General features: G+C 36.9%; 1 protein-coding gene across 21 annotated transcripts in view; it reads left to right on the forward strand.

Annotated features, from left to right (window-relative positions):
* Positions 1 to 26,082, forward strand: part of Mbd5 (methyl-CpG binding domain protein 5) — a 405,513-nt gene that overhangs the window by 135,175 nt on the left and 244,256 nt on the right. For 2 of the 21 annotated variants that reach the window (XM_063283558.1, XM_063283555.1), the window contains exon 3: positions 7,450 to 7,563. The exons of 18 other annotated variants lie outside the window; for them this stretch is intronic. The gene's annotated coding sequence lies outside the window, so the exon portion shown is untranslated. Of the gene's footprint in view, positions 1 to 7,449; positions 7,564 to 16,869; positions 23,313 to 26,082 lie in introns of those variants that run through there. One more of the 21 variants, XM_063283553.1, reaches the window with a different exon arrangement.

The following is a 26,082-nucleotide window of genomic DNA, read 5'->3' on the forward strand; positions in this document are numbered from 1 at the left end:
ATGTAAAAGCTTTATTCAACCACGAGTCGGTGCTACATGGAATTTCCTATCTCTTAGTGAAAGTCTATGGAGCCTGTATGTGTAAGACTACTCCATCGATGTAATGTCATGAATGTTGGATGTATCTTGAGTCTCAACTTGATAGATCAACTTCATAAACTTCTTTTCTATTGCCAACCTATTTTGTAGGAATAATTCTGCCCTACCTAGAATCTAAAAGAAGGAATTAGGGAATTTTGAAGTAGGCAAAATAACTCTTAATAATCACCTTGATGGACAAAGGATGATATCCCCTTTTGGGTTTGTTTGTATTTTCTCAATAATAAAAAGACTTTTATTATTTTTAATTATGTGTTTGCCATTCCTATCTTGACTTTTGAGAAATGCAAATTTAGACCCTGTATTTACTTTTATTCTTGAGTTATATTAGTAACATATATTTTGGAGACTAGCTTCTTGTTCACCTGTATGATGGGAGAACGATTCCTCCTGGTCAATAGGTCGTTTGTTTCTTTTGTCACAGTCTTGTAGTTCATACAGTCCCTTCTGGCTGTTATTCTTTTGTTCCTTGTGGTTTTGAAGTCCTGAGAAATAATTTTCTAAAACAATGCTGTAGACTGTGTAGCACTATTATTTCAGGCCCTATGTTTAGGACTCTTATCCAATTGTAGTTCATTTTTATACATAGTAAAGATAATTTTAAAATATGGTATACAGTTTTAATGTTCTCAGTATAACCATCCAAAACCATTTATTACAACTACATTTTCCTCTACTATACATATTCAACACCTTTGTGGAAAATCAACTGACCACATAATGCTTGAGTGTACTTTTTCTATTTCCTATCTTATTAGTCATTTTTTGAATTTTGTAACTTTTTATTATAATGACTTTATATTCTGAAATCAAGGAATGTCATGCTTCCATTTTTGGTATTTTAGCTCAATGTTTCTTTATTGCTTTTGGTATTTTCTCGACACTATACAGTGTTTAGGACTGCCTTTTCTAGACTGTTTACAATGATGTATTGAATTGTGTATCACATTAGTTCTATAGACATTTTCACAGGATAGCCTCCTTAGTCCATGATTTTATATGTTGCTCCACTTTCTCTCATAGTGCTTTCTGTTAGTCAAGGTACAGATGTTTGGTTCATATCCTTGGTTGAATTATTCCTAAGCCCTTCATTTTTATACCAAGTTAGCCAGGTTAGTTCTTAGTGATAGAAAGCAGTGGCATACCCACTGAGTTCCTTTTGGTACTTCATTCTCTATGAATGAGATTTCAATAGTCAACTCTAGAGTTGTCCGATAATTTAAGGAAAGCTTTCAGCAGAGACAAACAAACAAACAAACAAACAGACAAACAAACAAGTATTCAATGGAATCATGAGGAAAATGACAGTGAAAGTAGGCAAAATATTAAATGCAAAATAAACAGAAAATAAGTAAACAAGACTAGAGGAAAATAGTCTATAGTTAATGGGCAGGAGAGATGGCTCAGCCATTAAAGGGTAGGCTCCCAACCAAACATAGTATTCTCAAAGTAATTCTACAAAATATTGTGGACATTAAATAAGATAACATGCTACTTAAGAATTTTCAATGTAAAAGGGCATGGTACTTTAATTTTTAAATATAAAAAATATCGAAATAGAAAATAAAGTACCCTAAAAGTAATTGTAGAACCCTCCCAAGGAAATTGAATAAGCAAAGAATTAAAATAAAAAATTCAAAACAACCTGTGAGTCTTTACTGAGGTTTATCACAATGAACATGAGACTCAAAAAAAAAAAAAAAAAAAAAGACATTCACATGAGGAACGAGAAAAACAATGAAATGTCAGTAAAGAGCTAATCTGACAGTAAATCCTCAGAACTAGGAAGGAGAATAGAGCCCGCGGCTTGAGGAGGCTCAGTGGGTATGACACCTTAAAAGTGCATCAAGAGAAGCCCAGAATGTCACATCCTGGGAGTACAGACCACACAGGAGGGATCTGAGAAGCAATGGCACTGGCCTTCTACAGTTCTTGCTGTCGTGAGTCACGTCCTTCAATGATAATTACACTGGGTTATGTAATGGATAATGGATATGTAATAGAATATAGAGAAGACTGGCTCCCACATTCAAAACTAGTTTTAGTTTTTGTTTTGTTTTCCATGTAGTGTTTACTTAATAAACAGTACAACATTCATAGAAAAAGTCAAGTTAATCAAAAAAGAAAAATATATATAAATTGTACAATATACTACATTCAGGAAAGGGCAAAAATATTTCTGTATTTAATAAGCCAAAGAAATAAGTTTAATATTATATCCTACAAGCAAGCCATTTCAGAGAAGAGTTCTTCAGGAGCCAGAGGGGACTGTTTTAACATCAAGAACAATATATTTATATATATTTTGATGCTGAAAAATACATACAACTTAAAATATACATAAACTGGGAATATGTAAAGTGTGATACCTAATTAACTCCAGAAAGACAGAGTCACTGTTCTAGGTCATTCCTTGGTCTTCGCTGTTTATAAGCCATCATTACCCAAACAATAGCCACCCATTTAACCCCAAATTATAACAGTATTTAAGAAATGTAAACTATTCACACAGGATATATATTGATCCATAATTTTGAAACAGCCGTTGCTGACTAAGCTGATGAATGAGGAAAGAAAATATCAAGAACAATTGTAAAATTACTGCTAGATTAAAAAACAAAACCGATAAAAGCAGTTGACTCTTGGGACAGGGAAAATAGAGATGAATTGGGTAGAATGTGTTAGTCTTTACTATTTAGTATTTTAAATGAAATTATATAAATTTTAGAAGTATTGCATCAGTTCAATGTAGTGGCACAGGCCCATAATCCTAGCACTCAGTGATTTTAGAAAACAAAAACAAAAACACATTTTGAGTTTAAAGCTATTCTGGGCTATGTAGTAAGACTCTATCTTTATAATATTAAATAAAACAGTAGTCTTCCTTTTGTAAAATTAAGATGTAATCATTTATTGATATAGTATAGAACATTTAAAAATAGCAAGGAAGTGTAATAGATAATGCCTCTGTTTCATGTGTTATATAATTAATTGATTCCTCCTTACAATTTATGTTTTCATTACTATTGATTATACTCAAGATACTCTGCTTTTGAATTTTTATTTTAGGTTTATTTATTTTATTTTGAGTGGACTGTTTTGCCCGAGTGTTAGTATGTGCACTACATGTGTGCCTGGTGCCAGCAGAGATCCTGAAATTGGAATTACAGATGATGGTGAGCTGTTTTGTAAGTTTGTAAGTACTAGGACTGAACCTGGGGCATCTGCAAGAACCCCTTAGCCTCTCGGCCATCTCTCTAGGCCCTCAAGTTATTCTTGATTTTAGTAATGTGTTGATAATCAGTCTAGCTAAAGAGTTTCTATATTACCAACTTTGGATCATTTCCCCATTACTTAAATTTGAATTTCATTTTTTGTAACTCTTTCCTAAGGTCTGATTTGGAGTGTATTAAATTCTTTTTTTTTTAAGTGAAATGTTCCTATTTCCTTTAAGATACTTTTTTGACCTAGTGGTAATTTATGAATGTTGTTAAATCTTCTCATGTGTGAATGTCCACATTTGCTTGAGAAGAGTTGTACTTTAGTAGGTATCTGTTGCTGTGATGAGCATTAGGACCAAAAGCAATTCCGTCTTACATTTATAGTCCATCTTGCAGGGCAGCCAAGGCGTGAGCTGAAGAAGAGACAATGAAAGAATTCCTTATTAGCTGGCTTCCCTCTGCTCCTTTTCCCTGCCTGGCTCAGCTACTTTTCTTATACAGTGCTGGCCCATCTGCCTAGGGATGATACTGACACAGTAGACTGGACACTTTCTACATCAATCATAAAATGTCCTACGGTCATACCCACAGGCCAGTCTGATGGATGTACCTGAGGTCCCCTCTTGGCCAAGTGTGTTGGCAAGTGAAGTTAATTATGACAAATGGTCTTACGCTCTTGTTGGACAGGGCGTTCTATATATGTACTATGGATAGTTGGTTTATTATGTTGCTTCTGCTTTTCTTTGGTTTTCTGCTTAGTCATTCAATCATTATTGAAAGGGGGTTAGCTAAGTCTCCAATCATTGTTATTTTGTCTTTTCTCTTCATTCTGTGATTTCTAGGACTTTTTTTATTAGTCTTATTTGTGCCTAATAGCTTTATCTTCCTGACATGTTTACTTTTAAAAATATCTTTCTCTTAGTTATAAATTCTTGCAATACAAATGCAACTTATCCAGACCTCTGGATGGCTTTTCTGTCTTTGAATGAAAAGTAGATCAGTATCTGGGTGTGGTGTGACTTGTATTTAATTGCCACACTAAGGAGGCAGAAGCAGGTGGATCTCCAATAATTCGGGGTGTGAGTGTGTGTGTGTGTGTGTGTGTGTGTGTGTGTATTAGTGTATTGCAAACCTATATTCCTTGTTTTTGTTCTTGGTGTGAGTATTATTTTGCTTTAGAGTTCCTATAACCAAGTTAGAACTTGAACTTACTATGTAGCGGCTGCCCTTAAATTCTTGATGCTCCCGACAGCACCTCTCCTAGTGGAATTAAGGCTGACATGGCCTGACCCTCTGTATCTCTGTTAAACTCTAAAGGACATTTTGTCTGATACTAAGAAAGCTATGTAAGCTCATATTTTCAGTTTAATGTAAGTAATGTTTTGTATACTTTTACATTTGATATTCTTATACTATATACATATATGCACATATATATTATGGATGGTGTTTAATTGGGTCAGGTCTATTTTCCTGTCTGCCAGTCTCATTCTTATGATAAAACCTATTGCGCTTGCCTAGGAAGCACAAGGTCCTGGGTTCAGTCCCCAGCTCCGAAAAAAAGAACCAAAAAAAAAAAAAAAAAAAAAAAAACCTGTTAATAATTGGTGTTTGGGTAGGAATTAGATATACCATGTTGATATTTGCTTTCTGGATTTGTCTTTCCATCTCTAGTCCTCCATCACTACCAGCTGTTTCTTGTTTTGTTGTGATTTCTAACTGGCATTTGAGGGTATTTATCTACTGTCATAGTAAAAAATGAAAGAAAATATATATACAATATGATATCTTTTCAATGTTTAAAGAAAGCCTAAATGTGGAATTTTCAAGAGTAATTGCAATAGGTAAAAGCAAAGAATCCATGAAAACCTTAAAATCACTATTTCTTTTTTTTTTATTTTTTATTAGATTTATTTTTTTACTTACATTTCAAATGTTATTCCCTTTCCTGGTTTTCTGTCCATAACCCTCCATCCCATGCCATCTTCATCCCCCATACAGGTATTCCCCCCATGCATCCCCTTACTGCCCCCAATTAATCAATTATTAATTAATTGAGTATTAACTAATTAATACTCAGTAACATTCTTGCAAACTAAATCCATCAAAACGATCGCCCACCATGATCAAGTAGGCTTCATTCCAGGCACTGAAAGAACAAAACCACATGATCATTTCATTAGATGCTGAGAAAGCATTTGACAAAATTCAACACCCCTTCATGTTAAAAGTTTTATAAAAATCAGGAATTCAAGGCCTATACCTAAACATAGTAAATGCAATATACAGCAAATTAGTAAACAACATCAAACTAAATGGAGAGAATCTTGAAGCAATCCCACTAAAATCAGGGACTAGACAAGGCTGCCCACTCTCTCCCTACTTATTCAGTATATTTCTCGAAGTCCTAGCCAGAGCAATCAGACAGCGAAAGGAGGTCAAAGGGATAGAAATTGGAAGGGAATAAATCAAAATCACTATTTCTTTTTTTTTTTTCTTTTTTCTTTTTTTCGGAGCTGGGGACCGAACCCAGGGCCTTGCACTTGCTAGGCAAGTGCTCTACCACTGAGCTAAATCCCTAACCCCCAAAATCACTATTTCTAAAGCTGATTATTTCATTAAATGCCAACCTGGCTTAACTTTTGGATAGAGGAAAAGAAAGTAAATCTTTCGTATATTCTGATGCTTAGAGAAACAGATAGGTATTCTTTGTCATTCCAAATTTATGCCTGTGTGTGTGTCTGTGTGTGTGTGTGTGTGTGTCTGTGTGTGTGTGTGTAGTTAGTTAGTTAGTTAGTTAGTTAGTTAGTTAGTTTGTGACAGGTGTTTCTCTAGCTCTAACTGACCTAGAACTCACTGTGTAGACCAGACTAGCCACAAACTCAAGAGTTCCACCTTCCTTGGCTTTCCAAATGCTAGGATTAAAGTTGTGTGCCACTACACCCAGAAGTCCTTTATAATATATTTGATTACTTTTTAAAGATAAATTTAGATACTATAATAAAAGATAATATTATAAAATATTTGTGGTGATACTATATTGTTTTTTGTTTTTTGGTTTTTTTTTGTTTTTTTTTTTTGGTTCTTTTTTTCGGAGCTGGGGACCAAACCCAGGGCCTTGCGCTTCCTAGGTAAGCGCTCTACCACTGAGCTAAATCCCCAGCCCCTACTATATTGTTTTTTAATGTAAATCTAACACACCTGCATTACATAATCGTGCATGTGCATGGGGTTTAAATGGTGAGATACTATCACTAAAAAGCAAAACAAAACAAACATGGGAGTTAGTGAGTAAAGTGTTTGCTGTACAGCACAAGAACTTTAATTGGGTTGTAAAAGCCAGGTGTGTTCATTTGCAACTGTAACAGAAGTTGGGATGAGCAGAAGCAGAGGTTTTAGAGGCTGGCTTGACACTATAGACTAACAAAAGCCATGTATGGGATTCAGTGAAAGAACCTGACTGAAATAAGTACTTAAGTAAATGAATATGTAGAAACAATCAAGGAAAGAAATCCTAACATCAGCCTGGGACTCCACGTGAACATGCATGCTTCCTCATATGCACACACATATGCTTGTAATATGTACATAGAAAAGCATTGATGTTCCCCAATCAAACATAGCTATGCATTCTGGAGTTCATTAGTTCTATTCTTCCAGTAGGTCTGCAGACTTAAGTGATTTCTGTCATGAAAACACCTGGAATAGCGAATAACATAGGTTATTTTTGGACTGTCGATTATTATCTTTTTGAGAAATAGTTTTTACAGTTCTCTAAAGAAGTCTTCAACTGCATGCAAAAACATAAGGCATCAAAGATCATTGTTATTTTCAGTCCTTCCTGTCTTCTACGTCATACCATACGCAACAAAAACGTATTTGTTCTCAAGGAAAACAGAGTCAAAGGCATTTCCTTGTTCACCCAAATGATCAGCAGTCACAGTTAGTGTTGAGTTGGTTAAAGATTATTGCACTTGGTAGTTTCCTTAGTTTTGTGTGTGTGTGTGTGTGTGTGTGTGTGTGTGTGTGTGTGTGTGTGTGTGTGTATACAAGTGTATGTTTATAGTTGGTGAGTGCCAATGTTCTTCCTCAGTCACCTTACCTCCAAACCTCCAATTTTCTGACACAGGGTCTCTGACTGAACCCGAAACTCAGATCGGCTAGACTGGCAAGCCAAGTCTTGCTGTCTCTGCCTTATCACCTCTGAGACTGCAAGCCAGCTCTGTCACATCTAGTTTCTAAGGTGGGTGCTGGCAATCCAAATTGAGGTTCTTATGCTTGTACAGCCAAGCTCCTTCCTGACTGAGCTAGCTCCCAGTCCCTGGATCACTGTTTTTGTTGCTATGTTTTAGTTATTTTCCTGTTGCTTGCTCTTGTGATTCTAATTAACATCATACCCTTAAAGAACGTAGGTTAACACTACCTAACTAAAATTCCAAAACTTTGTATTTTGTATAATTTCATTCAGTCTCTGTCTAGTTTATTCTAATGTTGTTCAAATTATGTTTCTACATATAAATCTAGTCAAACAATTTTAAATTTTGCCCTAGTCTTTTAAAACAGATAGGTTGAAAAATGCAAAAAAAATGTGTTTTATATATGTGCATGTGTGTATATTGTGTGTATGAATATATGGGGCATGTATGTATATATAACTATATTATATGAATAGTACATACTATATATGTTATGTTAATAACATAATATATTATATAAAGATACATTCATATAAACCTTTATACTAGTGACTTTTTTAGTATTCTTTATTGTTCTAGATGGATTAAAATTTCATCTCTTCAGTCTCAAATATTCTTTTTATTAATTTTGGCAGAATATTGAAATAGTCTTTGAAGGTTTGGTATGGGTATAGGTTTGTGTTTAAAGATCTTAATTTCTTTATCTGTGATAAATTGCATGCTAGAAGTAAATTCTTGTTTAACATGTTTTCTTTTCAGTGCTTAAAATCTATTTTTTCTTTTTCTTTTCTTTTGGCAGTTCTTGGCTGGAACCTGGGGAGTAATATTTAAATATCAGGGGAAAGATACTGTTGCTCTGAAAAGTGCCCTAGTTACTGGTGTAACTGCTGCTAGCCTACAGGTTTACTCAGCTGCCCCAGTAATATGTTTGATATTCAGGTTACTCAGGAACTAAGAAAGAGATGGAGAAGTGCCTTACCACATCCTTGGGATTTAGGCACTTCCTTTTCCCTCTGTTGGTTTGTACCTGTGTTGTTTTGAAATGCACACACTTAATGTAATAAACATTCTTTGGATTTTTTCAACCCTTTAATTCCCAACGTTTTAAAAAAGGTTGAATTTGACAATTTGCTGCTATTACTACTACTGTGTTAATACCACCTGTCAGTGTGTGAATGTGAGAGTGTGTGTGTGGGGTGTGTGTGTGTGTGTGTGTGTGTGTGTGTGTGTATAATTTTTAAAGAAACTCAAGTCATCCAAACATTTTAAAATTATATTGTGATAATTTCTACCATAAATACCTACTCCCATTGGCTCCAACCAGCATTTTAGCTAGTGTTAGCAATTACTGCATATGTATAACCCTGTCTTAAGAAGAGCATTCGAACCCAGCTACACCTCTCTTGGGCATATACCCAAAAGATGCTCCAACATATAACAAAGACACATGCTCCACTATGTTTATAGCAGCCTTATTTATAATAGCCAGAAGCTGGAAACAACCCAGATGCCCTTAAACAGAGGAATGGATACAGAAAATGTGGTACATCTACACAATGGAATACTACTCAGCTATCAAAAACAATGACTTTATGAAATTCATAGGCAAATGGATGGAACTGGAAAATATCATCCTGAGTGAGGTAACCCAGTCACAGAAAAACACACATGGTATGCACTCATTGATAAGTGGCTATTAGCCCAAATGCTCGAATTACCCTAGATGCACCAAACACGTGAAATTCAAGAAGGATGACCAAAATGCGGATGTTTCACTCCTTTAAAAGGGGAACAAGAATACCCTTTGGAGGGGATTGGGAGGCAAAGCTTAGAACAGAGACTGAAGGAACACCCATTCAGAGCCTGCCCCACATGTGGCCCATACATATACAGCCACCCAATTAGATAAAATGGATGAAGCAAAGAGGTGCAGGCTAACAGGAACTGGATGTAGATCTCTCCTGAGAGACACAGCCAGAATACAGCAAATACATAGGTGAATGCCAGCAGCAAACCTCTGAACTGAGTTGGTAGCCCCGTTGAAGGAATCAGAGAAAGGACTGAAAGATCTGAAGGGGCTTGAGACCCCATATGAACAACAATGCCAGCCAACCAGAGCTTCCAGGGACTAAGCCACTACCTAAAGACTATACATGGACTGACCCTGGACTCCAACTGCATTCGTAACAATAGATAGCCTAGTAAGGGCACCAGTGGAAGAGGAAGCCCTTGGCTCTGCCAAGGCTGGACCCTCAGTGAAGGAGATTCTTGGGGGGAGGGTGGTAATGGGGAGGAGGATTAGGAGGGGAACACCCATATAGAACAGGAGGGGGAAGGGTTAGGGGGATGTTGGCATGGAAACCGGGAAAGAGAATAACATTTGAAATGTAAATAAGAAATACCCAATTTAATAAAGATGGAGAGAAAAAAAGAGCATTTTTTTCACTGTTTTGTAAGTACATGACTGCGTAGTTAGCCTTGGAGACGAATGGATCATGACAAAGGGCTTTCAGGTTTAGTTAGCTGGTGGTTTCTTGGTACATTTTGCTCCCTACATTTTTTAAATTAAAACATATTTATGTCATTTCTCTCCTTCCTCCTCTCTCTAGCTCTTCTCACATCCCACCATCACTCACTTTCAAATTCACAATGGCTTTTTTATTGTTAATTTACATATATACACATACATAAATATGTAAGTAATGTCTGCTGTGTTTGATTAGTAGAACTTATCTGTACATGATTTCAGGGCTGACCACTTGGTGCTGGATCACCCACTAGGACCTCGTCCCTGAGGAAGACTAATGCTGGACTGTCACCATTCCTTATTTGCCCATGGTCTCTGTCAAATGTGTTGTCCTATGGGATTTCCTTCCATGGTAGCATGTCCTTGGTATAGTCCTTTCTCGGGACTTTTTAAGCAGCCACGTGGTGTGGGTATTTTGGCTGAGACTTCCTTTACATTTCTGGAAGTCACAATCTCACAGGAGATTTCTTATCCTAGTTTTCTTAGAAGTCTTTTCCTCATAACAATATAAGTTGCCTGTTTCATTCCTTCATTCACTTATCAATAATTAAACCAATATTTGTTGAATACCTGCCAAATTCTAGGCTGAGCATAGCAATGAATTAAATAAAAAATAAATATATCATTACTTTTTAAGTAAATTATATTCCTAATGAAAGAAAGCAAACAAATAACATTGTGTGTGTAATTTTGATCAGTTTTGTGGAGGAAAATTAATCAAAAGATTGCCAAAGATTTAGAATAGTGTTTTAGTTCTAAATAAGGCACCTATTCACCAAACATCAGAAGAATTGATAGAATGAGTCATATGACTATTTAGGCAAGATGTGTCCAAGATGTACAGTCTATGAACTAGGAATGTGCTTCTCATTTTGCAGAAAGAATGGGGCAGCCTTTGTGCTGGACCTGTGTGGAAGGCGTGAAGTGGAGAGCAATAGAACAGCTCAGTGCGCGGTGAACCAGTAGGAAGTATTCTTTTGTGGTTCTATAGCCCTGCTTTGTTTTTCCAATTGTGAGTTGTATCTGAAATGCTTTATTTCTATCAATCTATCAACCCTCTAACAATTAGTAAGTCCCTACATTTAATTCCTATGTTTCTTGTCTGCCTATTCTCTTCATGTTCATTAATTTTTTCATATCCTTTATCATTTGATCTGCTGCCAGTCTCTCAACCTATATCTGTATTCATTTAAGAGTCTTCTTTGTGAAAAGCATTGTGGTGCACATTGTAGACCTAATAATCATCAAGCTAGAAGTAAGCATACTTGTTGCAGGAATCTGTCTGGAGTGAGCACCCAGACACCAGCCATAGTAACCTCCTGAGAGACTTTTTTTCCAAGTCCAGTTTGTATTCTCATTTTGTATACTACAAAACCACAAGATGAGGCAAGCAAGCAAGCCGGTGGGGTTTATAGAGCACCTGTGGCAGGTGGGAGTTTATAGAGCACCTGTGGCAGGTGGGGTTTATAGAGCACCTGTGGCAAGTGGAGTGTATAGAGCACCTGTGGCAAGTGGGGTTTATAGAGCACCTGTGGCAAGTGGAGTGTATAGAGCACCTGTGGCAAGTGGAGTGTATAGAGCACCTGTGGCAGGTGGGGGTTTATAGAGCACCTGTGGCAAGTGGAGTGTATAGAGCACCTGTGGCAGGTGGGGTTTATAGAGCACCTGTGGCAAGTGGAGTTTATAGAGCACCTGTGGCAAGTGGAGTGTATAGAGCACCTGTGGCAGGTGGGGTTTATAGAGCACCTGTGGCAAGTGGAGTGTATAGAGCACCTGTGGCAGGTGGGGTTTATAGAGCACCTGTGGCAAGTGGAGTTTATAGAGCACCTGTGGCAAGTGGAGTGTATAGAGCACCTGTGGCAGGTGGGGTTTATAGAGCACCTGTGGCAAGTGGAGTGTATAGAGCACCTGTGGCAGGTGGGGTTTATAGAGCACCTGTGGCAGGTGGCTTGGAGGCTTTTACTTTTCAAAGGCATATGTTACAGTTGACAGGTCGAAGCTTTTGTGGTCAAGTTGCTAAGGACAATGACCTATTCTACTACAGCTGTTTTCTTCAGGTCATTCTGTTCTAAGTAGCAAGGTGAAATCATATTTGGCAATAAACAGTACAAACCTGTTTTATGTAAATCACTAAAAAAATCAATAAGCCAGTTGATAATAATTGATCTTTTCTGCCTTATTCTACTTCATTGCCCTCACAAAATTCAGAACAACCAGGAGTAAGAAAGTGGGTTATATAAGTAGTTAGTGACGTGCTAGAGGAAAGGCATTTCAAGAACAAGCAGTGTCCATTCACATGAACATCTGAGTCTGAATGCAAGCTTTCCAGAGCAAAGTGTACTCTCGGAAAAAATATAAGGAGTTAGACTTTCAAAGTGAAAAGAAATGGTGACCAAACAAATGGTGACCAAACACATGGTCCAATTGTGGAAATGCTAAAACAACACCAAGCAAACCAGTGGAAGAGCAGAACTGGAGTTGATGTGAAGTTTCAAGGACTGAAGTGAGAATGACCAGCATGGGGCCTGATGAGGGCCTGGTGGAGTCTGTGCATGGTATTTTCAGGCCCTAGTAAAGTATCTGGTGATCCATTTGTCACCAGTCAGCCATCGTAAGGCGTTGACATGATTACTTATCTATCAGGGTATATTTCCACCAGGCAGTGCTATGATGTAGCTCAGAGATAAGACAGCTCGCTCAATATGCTCATATCCTAACTCCTTCCCAGCACTGGTGGTGAAGGGGTACCAGTTCCTATTGACTTTAGCCTAAATGCAGAACAGCACATAAAGAGTGTTAATGTAGAATTTACCTCTGTATCATTAGATTATTAGTCCCCACTTTTTCCTTAAGTTCCAGGGGTACAGAACAGCTTGTAATTGTACCCTAGAAGAAAGACTCCCAAGTTTCAGGCCACACTAATTTTTCAGAATGTTCTTCAGCACTTGCCTATCACATGAACCCATATTTATCCTTTAGAATTGATGTTTGAAGTGACCTTTGTAAAAGTCCCGTGTTAAGATTTGACTAGAGCAAGCTTTACTCACTTGTCTATGGCTGCCCCTGTGTGACCTTTTCATTGCAGTTACTATATAAAACAATTGCTTGACTTCTCTGAGAGTGTGAACTCTCTTACAACATTTGCAGGCTTTTGTTTTCCGTCAGCACATCTCCTAGCATAGCCTCTGTGCCTTAGCTTCATTAAATAAATAGTGAGTCTGATTCATATGAAAGAAGATTAAATTTGACTAATAAGTTTCATGGCCAAGATCTAAATCAAGGCAGTGTGAGCTGGAACTGGCTTTAATAACTTTCTTAACATGGTATTTTGGCAACCACTACCAAACAACCAAAATTGAATTGCTAACCTCAAAAGGAAATCTGTCTGCTCTTTTAAATTTGTCTTGTTTTTAAAGCATGTTAACCCATTGCTTCTCTGCATACTAACTGGGAGAAGGGATTCCAGACACGTAGACACCACTTCAAATATGGAAATATGTAACGAAGAAGGTCCCACATGAGTTTGGTGTGCCATGTAAGATAATTCTGCAAGTGTACATGGATACTACTTTTCGTATCGTGACACGATGATTAGAGATGAGTCAACTGATGGACCTTTCTGTACTCATAATGTGAAACAAGAGGCCGTTGACTAGGCTCATTCCCAGTACAGTGTTGTAGTGGGTATCATAATGCTGAAATTTATGAAATATTTTTATTGAAGATTTTATTAAGTATGAATTTTTAGTAAGCATCTTTCTTAGTACTGTTACTTGAATCTTAATACACTAAAATTCTATTTTTTGTGCAGTTTTCTAAGACTTGCTTATAAATTATTTACTTTTCTATTACTGTAGTTGAAATGGCAGTTTATTTTTACCTGTATTTTAATAGTAATTTCTGGTTTTCTCTTTGATGTTCATTACTCCCGTTCTGAAAACATACAAGAGCACCTAAAACCTACCTTGCACACCACTTAATTTCAAAAAGTTGTAAATGCCATATAAAACTCAATTATTCATCTTCAATATTAATTTGAGAAACTGTAATTATATATGTTAAATGTATATATGTTATATACATGTATATATAATGCTGAAAATATAGAAATATAAATAATGAAATATATCCAAATGTATATTTGCAATATTTTATGTGATAGAAAAAACGCAGCTTTAAAAGCCAGACTTTACTAACGCAAGTATTAGTAGTAAATGAAAGGTTTTTGGATTTTTGTTGTTGTTGTTTGTTTGTATGTTTTGTTTTGTTTTTATGCATATGGGTGTTTTGCTTGCCTGTATCTCTGTCTATCATGTATCTATGGAGACCAGAGAGGGCTTCAGAACCCACTGATAATGGGGATAACAGACATCTGTGAGCTGCTTTGAAGGTGCTCAGAACTGAACTCTGGTCCTCTCGAAGAGGAACCAGTGCTCTTACCACTGAGTTATCTCTCCAGCGCCGCCACCCCCCCCCCCAAAATCTTATAGGTGAGCATTTGTTAATTCTTCTTAGATGCATTAAATTTGGTCATACTATTGGGTTTCATTGTAATAGTAATAGCTATTTATTTCCTTTATTCTGTTTGGAAACATAAGCAATGTTTGTATCTTAGTCAGATAAGGGAAGAAATGGGAACAATAGGCAGGGTTGGGGAAACTTAAAGTATTTTTTCTGTATATTTTTCTTATCTCACACTGGATTTGAAATACACACACACACACACACACACACACACGCTCACACACTCGTGCGCACCAACGCAAAGCAGAATGTACTCATACAGAACGTGCCATTCAGACACCACTTTAGTTAGGATTAGACTGCTTTTCCTTGGCTTGTCTTGAACGGTGCCAGTCTATTTGAAGCTAGATGTGTGTTTGCTGAGAGGATCTTGCTGTTTTACCAAATATTAAATTCCTGGGCTTGAACGATGTTCCTACCTCTGTTTCCCAAGGGCCAGGACTATAGTTGCAGACCACCACTCCCAGCAAGGCACATACATGTAAGTATCAGAAGACACCACCTACATTGCACTTTATGTGTTTATGTATCCACTTTCTTCCCAGTAATGACAAAATCAGATCACAAGATTGAAAAGCACATGAGGGATAAAAGCTGGGAGTAGAGTAAATTCTGTTAGGATTTGCACTGTTTCTTTACCATGTTGATACATTTTACTTTTCAGGAAGACAGTTGATTTGAACTCAAATTATTCAATACAACTACCATCAATACATTCTTGATCAAACCAACACATTTCAAAACAGGTCATAGAGATAAATGTTGTATGAGGAAGGATTGATACTTGAGTAAAGTTTGACTTTTTATGTGTTCTTCCATTTTATATATATAAAAGTTTTATATATATATATATATAAAGTGCTCAAAATTAGATAATTGTGTTACTGAGGTCTGTTTACTTCAATTTGAATTTTTGGGTGGGATTTGGGGGTTGTGTACGTTAGTCACTAGAAACATCTAGTTATGTAGATTTGTCATTGCTGTGGTTCTCATGTAGGTTTTTTATACTATACTAATAGGAATTAAACTGTATTAATGGGAATTAATTTTTTGTTTAATCATACATAGATTCTTTTTTTCTTTAGCAGCTTTTTGGAATTGAGAATACATGTCTGTTTACAAAAACCATGTAGTGAATGGAAGTGGGTTTCTAGGAACACATTCCTTGGAGAGAGCTTAGTCCTGGTTACCTTCAGAAAGGGAAGCAGTGACATCCTTTGTGCCATTGCTGGCATCTGTGTCACTAGAAAGAACAGCCCACAGAGCAGAGAACTTCAGAAGGAATTCCTTGGAATGTTATATAGGTCCTTCATGTGGTTTCTGTTTTGTAATCATTTCTTTGGACAGCCTCTATTCTGTTAAAAAAATATTTACTATAACTTTTAATTTCTTAATCTTAAGCCTTTGTCATTCATAATTTCCCTTTATTATAATGTCCTCATTTCAACTTTAGCATACGGTACTGGCATTTTCTTAGCCATCATTTTCAGTGATTTTGAAATAAAACAAGTAATTTAAAGATGTGATCAGTATTCAACACAACTGAGATCCATTTACTGAATAAACCCAAAAGCTGTTAGGAAGGCAGAGGGTAACTTCGGGCTGAGGTTCAATTTCAGTGTCACTGTTCCCACTGAGCAGTGAGATGATACTTATGCCCTAAGAGTTTATTGCTGATTAAATGAAATGTGGGGACAAAGGAACATCGGTTTATAATGGTGTAAGTAGAATTTGAATTTAATATATTTAATCTGAAACTAGATTAGATGAAATATTTTTATTTTCATTCCTGCAAAATTAGTGACTGAACTATTACAGTTGAACCTATATGTTAAAAGCATGAGTTGGGCTGGAAAGATGGCTCAGCAGTTAAGAGCACTGACTGCTGAGTTCAATTCCCAGTAATGACACACTGGTTCACAATCATCTGCAATGGCATCCAATGCCCTCTTCTAGGGTGTCTGAAGACAGCTACAGTGTACTCATATACATAAAAAATATTTTTTAAAGTATGAATTTTAAAAATTAGAAATTATCACCATCTGATTGGCAACAACCTAATGAATATCATAAGTGACTGAAACTCTGAGCAGGCAGGTTTGTTCTGAGTGTCCATATTGCCTCATTGCCAGTAGGAAGCATTCTTTTTTCCTTTTTTGGATGGATATTTTTTATTTACATTTCAAATGTTATCATCCCCTTTCCCAGCTTCCCATCGATAAACCCCCTATTCCATCCACCTTCCCCTTCTATAAGGGTGTGCCCCCACCCACCCACCCCTGCCCGCCTCTGCACCCTGAAATTCTCCTACACTGGGAGGTCCAGCTTTGGCAGTACCAAGGGCTTCAACTCCCATTGGTGCCCAACAAGGCCATCCTCTGCTACATAAGCAGCTGGAGCCATGGGTCTGTCCATGTGTACTTGCGGATTGTGGTGTAGTCCCTGGGAGCTCTGGTTGGTTGATATTGTTGTTCTTATGGGACTGCAAATGCCGTCAGTTCCTTCAATCTTTTCTCCAATTCCTCCAATGGGGATCCCATTCTCAATTCTATGGCTGACTGCAAGCATCCGCCTCTGTATTTGTCATGCTCTGGAAGAGCCTCTCAGGAGACAGCTGTATCAGGCTCCTGCCAGCATGTACTTCTTGGCATCAGCAATAGTGTCTTGGTTTCATAGCTGTATGTATATGAGCTGGATCCCCAGGTGGGGCAGTGTCTGGATGGCCTTTCCTTCAGTCTCTGCTCCAAACTTTGTCTCCATCTCTCCTCCCATGAATATTTGTGTTCCCCCTTCTAAGAAGGACTGAAGCATCCTCAGTTTAGTCTTCTTTCTTCTTGAGCTTCATGTGGTCTGTGAATTGTATCTTAGGTAATCCAAGCTTATGGGCTAATATCCATTTATCAGTGAGTGCATACCATGTGTGTTCTTTTGGTAATTGGGTTACCTTACTCTGGATGACATTTTCTAGTTCCATCCATGTACCTGAGAATTTCATGAAGCCATTGTTTTTAATAGCTGAGTACTATGTCATTGTGTAAATGTACCACATTTTCTGTTTTCATTCCTCTGTTGAAGGACATCTGGGTTGTTTCCAGCTTCTGGCTATTATAAATGAGGCTGCTATGAACATAGGGAAGCATGTGTCCTTGTTATGTGGTGGAGCATCTTTTGGGTGCCCAGGAGTGATATAGCTGGGTCCTCAGGTAGTACTATGTCCAATTTTCTGAGGAATCTCCAGATTGATTTCCAAAGAGGTTGTACCAGCTTGCATTCCCATCAACAATGGAAGAATGTTCTTTCTCCACATCCTTGCCAGCATCTGCTGTCACCTGAGTTTTTTATCTTAGCCATTCTGACTGATATGAGGTAGAATCTCAGGGTTGTTTTGATTTGCATTTCCCTGATGACTAAGGATGTTGAACATTTCTTTAGGTGCTTCTTAGCCTTCGATATTTATCAGCTGAGGATTATTTTTTTAGCTCTTTACCCCATTTTTCAATAGGGTTTTTTGATTCTCTGCAGTCTAACTTCTTGAATTCTTTGTATATATTGGATATTAGCCCTCTATCAGATGTAGGATCTTTTCCCAATCTGTTGGTTGCCATTTTGTCCTAATGACAGTGTCCTTTGCCTTACAGAAGCTTTGCAATTTCATAAGGTTCCATTTGTCTCTTGTTGATCTTAGAGCATAAGCCATTGGTGTTCTGTTCAGGAAATTTTCCCCTGTGCCCTTGTGTTCAGAGCTCTGCCTAAATTTCTCTTCTGTTAGTTTCAGAGTTTCTGGTTTTAAGTGGAGGTGTTTGATCCATGTGGACTTGAGCTCTGTACAAGGAGATACATGTGGACCAATGAGGATTCTGATACATGCTGACACTTCAGTTGAAACAGCTCCATTTGTTGAAAATGCTGTCATTTTTCCACTTGATGGTTTTAGCTCCTCTGTTAAAGATCAAGTGACAATGTGGGTTCATTTCTGGGTCTTCAGTTCTATTCCATAATCTACCTGCCTGTCACTCTACTTTAACCTGCAGTTTTAATCATTGCTGTGTAATACAGCTGTAAGTTAAGGATAGTGATTCCCCCCAGAATTTCTTTTATTGTTTAGGATAGTTCTCACGATGCTGAGTTTTTCTTTTATTCCAAATGAATTTGCAAATTGCTCTTTCTAACTCTATGAAGAATTGACTGAATTTTGATGGGGATTGCATTGAATCTGTAGATTGCTTTTGTCAAGATGGCCATTTTTACAATATTAATCCTGCTAATCCATGAGCATGGAAGATCTATCAGTCTTCTGAGATCTCCAATTTCTTTCTTCAGAGACTTGAAATTCTTGTCCTACAAATTGTTCACTTGTTTGGTTAGAGTCAAACCAAGAAACTGTATATTATTTGTGAATACTGTGAAAGGTGTCATTTCCCTAATTTCTTTCTTAGCCCGTTTATTTTTTGAGTAGAGGAAGACTGCTGATTTGTTTGAGTTAATTTTATATCCAGCCTCTTTGCAAAAGTTGTTTATCATCTGTAAGTGTGCTTTGGTGGAATTTTTGTGCTTGGGGTCACTTAAGTATACTATCATATCTTCTGCAAATGACTTCTTCCTTTTTAATTCCTTTTACCTCCTTTTGTTGTCTAATTGCTCTGGCCAGAACTTCAAGTACTACATTGAATAGGGAGAGAGTGGGCAACCTTGTCTAGTCCCTAATTTTAGTGGGATTCCTTCAAGTTTTCCTCCATTTAATTTGATGTTGGCTACTGGTTTGCTGTGTATTGCTTTTACTATGTTTAGGTATGGGCCTTGATCTTTCCAAGACTTTCATGAAAGGGTGTTGAATTTTGTCAAATGCTTTCTCAGCATCTAATAAGATGATCATGGTTTTTTTTTCCTTTAAGTTTGTTTATATAATGGATTACTTTGATGGATTTCCATATATTGAAACATCCCTGCATCCCTGGTATGAAGCCTACTTGATCATGATGGATGATCGTTTTGATGTGTTCTTGGATTCCGTTTTTGAGAATTTGTTTGAGTATTTTAGCATTGATATTCATAAGGAAAAATGTTCTGAAGTTCTCTTTCTTTGTAGGAACTTTGTGTGGTTGAGGGACAAGCATAATTGTGGCTTCAGAGAACGAAGTAATCAGTGGTTCTTCTGTTTCTATTTTGTGGAAATGTTTGACGAGTATCAATATTAGGTCTTTGAAGGGCTGATAGAATTCTGAACTAAAACCATCTGAACCTGGGCTATTTATTTATTTATTCATTTATTTTTTGGTTGGGGGTTATGGGACTATTGAAATAGTTTATCTGGTCCTGATTTAACTTTGGTACCTGTTACCTGTCTAGAAAATTATCCATTTCATTCAGATTTTCCAGTTTTTTTGAATATTGGCATTTGTAGTAAGATCTGATTGAGTTTTTAAATTTCCTCAGTTTCTGTTACTATGCGTCCCTTTTCATTTCTGATTTTGTTAATTTGGATACTGTCTCTCTGCCCTGTGGTTAGTCTGGCTAAGTGTTATTCTCTCTGTTGTTTTTTCTCAAAGAATCAACTCCTGGTTTTGTTGATTCTTTGTATAGTTCTTTTTGTATAGTTGATTTTTGCTTAGTCTCTTCTTGGTTGGTTTCAGCCCTGAGTTTGATTATTTCCTGTCGTCGACTCTTGAGTGTATTTGCTTCTTTTTTTTTCTAGAACTTTCAGGTGTACTGTCAAGCTGCCCGTGTATACTCTCTCAACTTTTACAGTTTCTTGTCATTTTTTTTAATTTTTCTATTTTTCTTTTTTTTTTTTTTTTGGATGCACTCTGATCTGTGAGTTTTTTCTCTTAGCATTGCTTTTATTGTTTCCCATAAGTTTGGGTATGTTGTGTCTTCATTTTCATTAAATCCTAAAAAGTCTTTAATTTCTTTATTTCTTCCTTGACCAAATTTTCATTGAATAGAGCGCTATTCTGCATTTGTATATATGTGGACTTTCTGTTGTTTTTATTGTTATTGAAGGCCAGCCTTAGTCCATGGTGATCTGAAATCATGCGTGGGATTATTTCAGTCTTCTTGTATTTGTTAAGGCCTGTTTTGTGGTCAGTTTTGGAAAACATACCATGAGGTGCTGAGAAGGTATATTCTTTTGTTTTAGGATGAAATGCTCTAGAGATAATTGTTATATCCATTTGGTTTATAACTTCTGTTAGTTTTATAGTGTCTGTTTAGTTTCTGTTTCTATGATCTGTCTATTGATGAGAATGGGGTGTTGAAGTCCTCCACTATTATTGTGTGAGGTTCAGTATGTGCTTTGAGCTTTTGTAGTTTCTTTTTTGAATGTGGGTTCCCTTGCATTTAGAGCATAGATGTTCAGAATTGAGAATTCATCTTGGTTGATTTTTCCTTTGACGAGTATGAAGTATCTTTCCTTAATTTTTTTTGATAACTTTTGGTTGAAAGTTGGCTTTATTGGATATTAGAATGGTACTCTAGCCTGTTTCTTGGGATCATTTGCTTAGAAATTTTTTTTCCCAGCCTTTTACTCTGAGATATTATCTGTCTTTGTTACTGATGTTTATTTCCTGAATGCAGCAAAATGCTGGGCCCTCTCTAAGTATCCAGTGTGTTTCTATATCTTTTTATTGGGGAATTGAGTCCATTGATGTTAGGAGATATTAAGGAGTTTGATTGTTGCTTCCTGTTATTTTTGTTGTTAGAGGTGGAATTATGTTTGTGTGGCCATCTTCTTTTGGGTTCGTTGCAAGGGAATTACTTTCTTGCTTTTCTAGGGTGTAGTTTCCCTCCTTGTGTTGGGGTTTTCCATTTCTATCTTTTGTAGGGCTGAATTTGTGGAAATATATTTTGTAAATTTGCTTTTTTCATGGAATATCTTGGTTTCTCTTTCTATGTTAATTAAGAGTTTTGCTGGATATAGTAGCCTGGGCTGGCATTTGTGTTCTCTTAGGGTCTATATGACATCTGCCCAGGACCTTCTGGCTTTCATAGTCCCTGGTGAGAAGTCTGGTATAATTTTGATAGGTCTGCCTTTATATGTTAATTGACCTTTTTTTCTTTTTCCCTTACCATTTTTATATTCTTTCTTTGTTTTGTGCATTTAGTATTTGACTATTATGTGTCTGAAGGAAGTTCATTTCTGGTCCAATCTATTTGGAGTTCTGTAGGCGTCTTGTATGTTCATGGGCATCTCTTTCTTTAGGTTAGTGAAGTTTTCTTCTATAAGTTTGTTGAAGATATTTACTGGCCCTTTAGGTTGGGAGCCTTCACTCTCTTCTATACCTGTTATCCTTAGGTTTGATCTTCTCATTGTGTCCTGGATTTCCTGGATGTTTTGTGTAAGGAACTTTTTGTATTTTGCATTTTCTTTACCTGTTGTCTCAATGTTTTCTATGGTATCTTCTACCCGTGAGATTCTCTCTTCTATCTCTTGTATTCTGTTGGTGATGCTTGCATCTATGTCTCCTGATCTCTTTCCTAGGTTTTCTATCTTAATTGTTGTCTCTGATTGTGAATTCTTTATTGTTTCTGTTTTCATTTTTAGATCCTGGGTGGTTTTGTTCAACTTCTTCACCTGTTTGACTGTGTTTTCCTGTAATTCTTTAAGGGATTTTTGTGTTTCCTCTTTAAGGGCTTCTACCTGTTTACTTGTGTTGTCCTGTATTTCTTTTTTTTTTCTTTTTTTTTTTTTTTTTTTTGGTTCTTTTTTTCAGAGCTGGGGACCGAACCCAGGGCCTTGTGCTTCCTAGGCAAGCGCTCTACCACTGAGCTAAATCCCCAACCCCTGTCCTGTATTTCTTTAAGTGAGTTATTTATGTCCCTCTTAAAGTCCTCTATCATTATTATGAGAGGTGATTTTAAGTTCGAATCTTGCTTTTCTGGTATGTTGTGATATCCAGGACTTTCTGTGGTGGGGGAACTAGGTTCTCATGATGACAAGTAGCCTTGGTTTGTGTTGCTTAGGTTCTTGCGCCTGCCTCTTGCCATCGGGTCATCTCTGGTGTTAGCTGGTCTTGCTGTCTCTAATTGGAGCTTGTTCTTCTGTAGGCCTGTGAGCCTGTGATCTTAGGTGTGTCAGCACTCCTGGGAGATCAGCTCTCTCAAGACTGAATTTGTGTATAGAGGGCTGTGGGACAGCCTTGGCTCCTGAGCACAGACTGAGACTGGAAGGATTCTGTCCTGGGCTACTCCACAGTTCCTGTGCCCTCTGTGCTCCTGGCAGGTCCCCCTCTAGACAGCTTTTGGAGCAATAGTAGTAGTATCACCAGTGGGCTTAGGAGTGACAGCACTCCTGGGAGACCAGCTCTCTCCAGGTGGAATTTGGGTATGGAGGACTGTGGGATATCCTTAGCTCCTGGGCACATATGGAGACCAGAATCCAGATATATTTCTTTATTAATGTAATTATTAAGAATATATACAGTCCAAGCCTTATTTATAATATGTAGCTATAAGCACACTTCTGTAGTCAAGCATTTTCATAGTAAAAAAAAAATTAATTACAAATAGCAAATTTTTTATATACCTTAGCTTCTAGATAGAACTTTATTTTTGAACTAATTATTACCATAGTGGTTATCAATGCCTTTTGATTATTCTAAGATAATAAATGGTATGAATCCTCTGTATCTTGTAGAAAGCTCTTGTTATATGTATACAGTCTTCCAATGCCCAGTTCCTGCCATTTGATCTGATAGAATCCACTGAAACAAGCTCTCAAGCAAAAATTGTCCTGTTTCAGTGTAATAGGTAAGTGCAAGGCTTGTTTCTTGTGCCACTTGTGTTCTGACTCAGGCCTCAGGCGGCCTCTGTGGCCGCTGGTGCTGCTGGGCCTTATATCATCTTCCCATGCTTCCTTCCCGTGTTCTTAACTCCCCTGTAGTGAATCGGAGAGATATTTCCTCATTTCTGTCTTTCCTTCCTTATGTTTATGCTGTTCAGTTTCCTTCCATGCTGTTACTTGCTCTTTAGGAAAGATCTGATAGGCCTTTTGTCTTTAAAAATTTGTTTTTGAGATTATAATATAACTAGGTAATCAGCTTCTGGATGAACCCCAACTACAATATTATTGTTTATACAATTAATCAATTGTTTAGGCAAAAGTTGACAGCTGTAAGGGTGTTTTATTATGACCATTAAATATTTTTAAAAAACAGGTCCTTTTCCATTTTCTGTTGACCAACAAATACCAGTAAAAATTAGCAAGAATATGTGACTAAATAACACATCCTACATTCTCAATATATTATTTCAATTCTAAGCCTAATTTATAATTCTAAAATCAATATAAGTGATAAGTCTTAACTTTGAAAATAATAATACATACTATCTTTTCTTAAGTTTAAATTTACATATATATACCTATGGGCTAAACTAAAGTAAACCTTAATATAAAATGCTCATGTATGAATGTTTAGGGGCATTTAACATGTTAAAAAAATGAAAGCAATAAAAAGTGTAGAATAATATTCTAAGTTAATGAAAACTAAAATCCAAGGAACTTAATGTACCACAAAACTAATAAAATATTTATCAGCCACCTTGATACTAAAATAAGATGTAATAAAATGTTAAATAGAAGTATTAGGAATAATTTAAAAAATACTGCAATCATTGAAATGGAATGCATTTGACTATACAGAGCAGTCATTTGTAGCCAGAAATGGTCAAAAACACTCAGAGCTTTAGAGTAAAGGACTGGAAGTCTAGATGGGGGTGCATGTAAGTTAGAGACAAGCACATTCTTTTGATCTCGGAAGTGCTCAGCAAGAGCTTGTTCATTCTTAGTTAAAGCCTATTTGCAAATTGAAAGAAAAGAAAGAAACAAAACAAAAAGAAATTCACAAAGATACCAAGCCCATCATCTCCAGAGCCCAAATTTCTGATGAATTTTTCATTACTTACTAAATGCCAATAATAGATTCATAAATCAAAAAAAAAAAAAGGAACCAGACAAACTCTCAGGAGCAAAGCTGTGAGGAAGATCTAACAGCAAGTTGGAATGCCAGTGTGAGGGGAATTTCTCAGGGTCCCACCTAGATGAAGAGCTATAGGCAATTAGTTGTTGAGAGAGAGGAGAATTAGACAGTCCCAAAGAACACATCTATAATAATGTGCTTGGTGGGTTGTATATTTATATATGCAGATGTCAGGCTGGGGAGATAGCTCAGCACTGAAGAACATTTGTTACCCAAAAAGGACCTAAATGGAGTTCCTAATATGCACATGAAGATTCACTATTCTTTATTACTCCAGTTCCAGGGGAATGTGACACCCTATTGTACCTCTGTGGACACCAGCAACAAATATGCACATACATGCTTATATACTGCTAAAACACTCATACACATAAAATAATAGATTTCATTTGTATGTATACATATGTATGTATATTTAACAGTATTTAAAGAAGATGTTCAAACATGGATTGAAGAGAGCATCGAGGAGACATGGTAGAAATGATCAAAATATGATACTAATGTGTATTAGGCAGGGTTCTCTAGAGGAATGGGACTAAGAGAATGAAATATATGTGTATATATAAATATGTAGAATATATATAAAAGGATATTTATTAGAATAGCTTACAAGCTGAGGTTTGGTTAGTTCATCAACAGCTGTCTCCCAGTAGGATGACTAAGACTCCAGTAGTTATACATTTCACGAGGCTACATGTCTCTACTGGTCTTCAGCCTGCTTTGGAATCCGGAAGAAGTAGGTTGTAATGCTAGTGAAGGAATGCCCCAACAGCAAGAGTGAGGGCAAGCAGACCAAAGCACAAGCTACCTTCCCCCATGTACTTTATGTGGGCTGACGCTTGAAGCTGCAGTGCTGTGGTCCAAGTTTACATTGTGTCTTCCTACCTCAAGGGTCCAGTCAAGAAAATCCCTCACAGGTGTGCCCAGCTGCTTGGATTTTAGATGCTTCCAGGAGTAGTAAAGTTGACAATCAAGGTTAGCCATCACAAGTCCATCCTTGTCAACTTGACCAGAATTGTGTGACTTTATGTCATGCTTAATTCCAAAGAAAAATAATGAAGCCATAATTCCACCTAACATGATATAACTATGTCATGTACAGCCACAAATTTTAAAGTAGGTAACATTTCCCCTTGAGAATACTTAGTCTTTTAGTGGTTTATGACTTACTTAGATAATAACCACTGATAATGTCTCAATTGATGTTGCATTACATATTGAAGAAGTAAAGAAAATACAAATGTTGCTTAACCTGTACACACACACACACACACACACACACACACACACACACACACACACCTCATGCACACGCACACACGTCAACTATACCCCACATTTCTCCAACTGGTTTTGCAACCTTAGTTGTTATTTATAGCTATCTCCCTCTCCTACCCAGTCTATATTTCCTCCAGAAATACACTTTAGCAAGCACCTCAGCAGGTCTTGGTTCTTTTTTTGGAGAAGCAGTCCATACCTTCATCCCCAGGGTCTAGTCCCTTTGTTACCTATTCTGGATTAGATTGTTATAGTTTCCTATT

This window comes from Rattus norvegicus, chromosome 3, assembly GCF_036323735.1.
Source record: "Rattus norvegicus strain BN/NHsdMcwi chromosome 3, GRCr8, whole genome shotgun sequence".
Classification (NCBI taxonomy): Eukaryota; Metazoa; Chordata; class Mammalia; order Rodentia; family Muridae; genus Rattus; species Rattus norvegicus.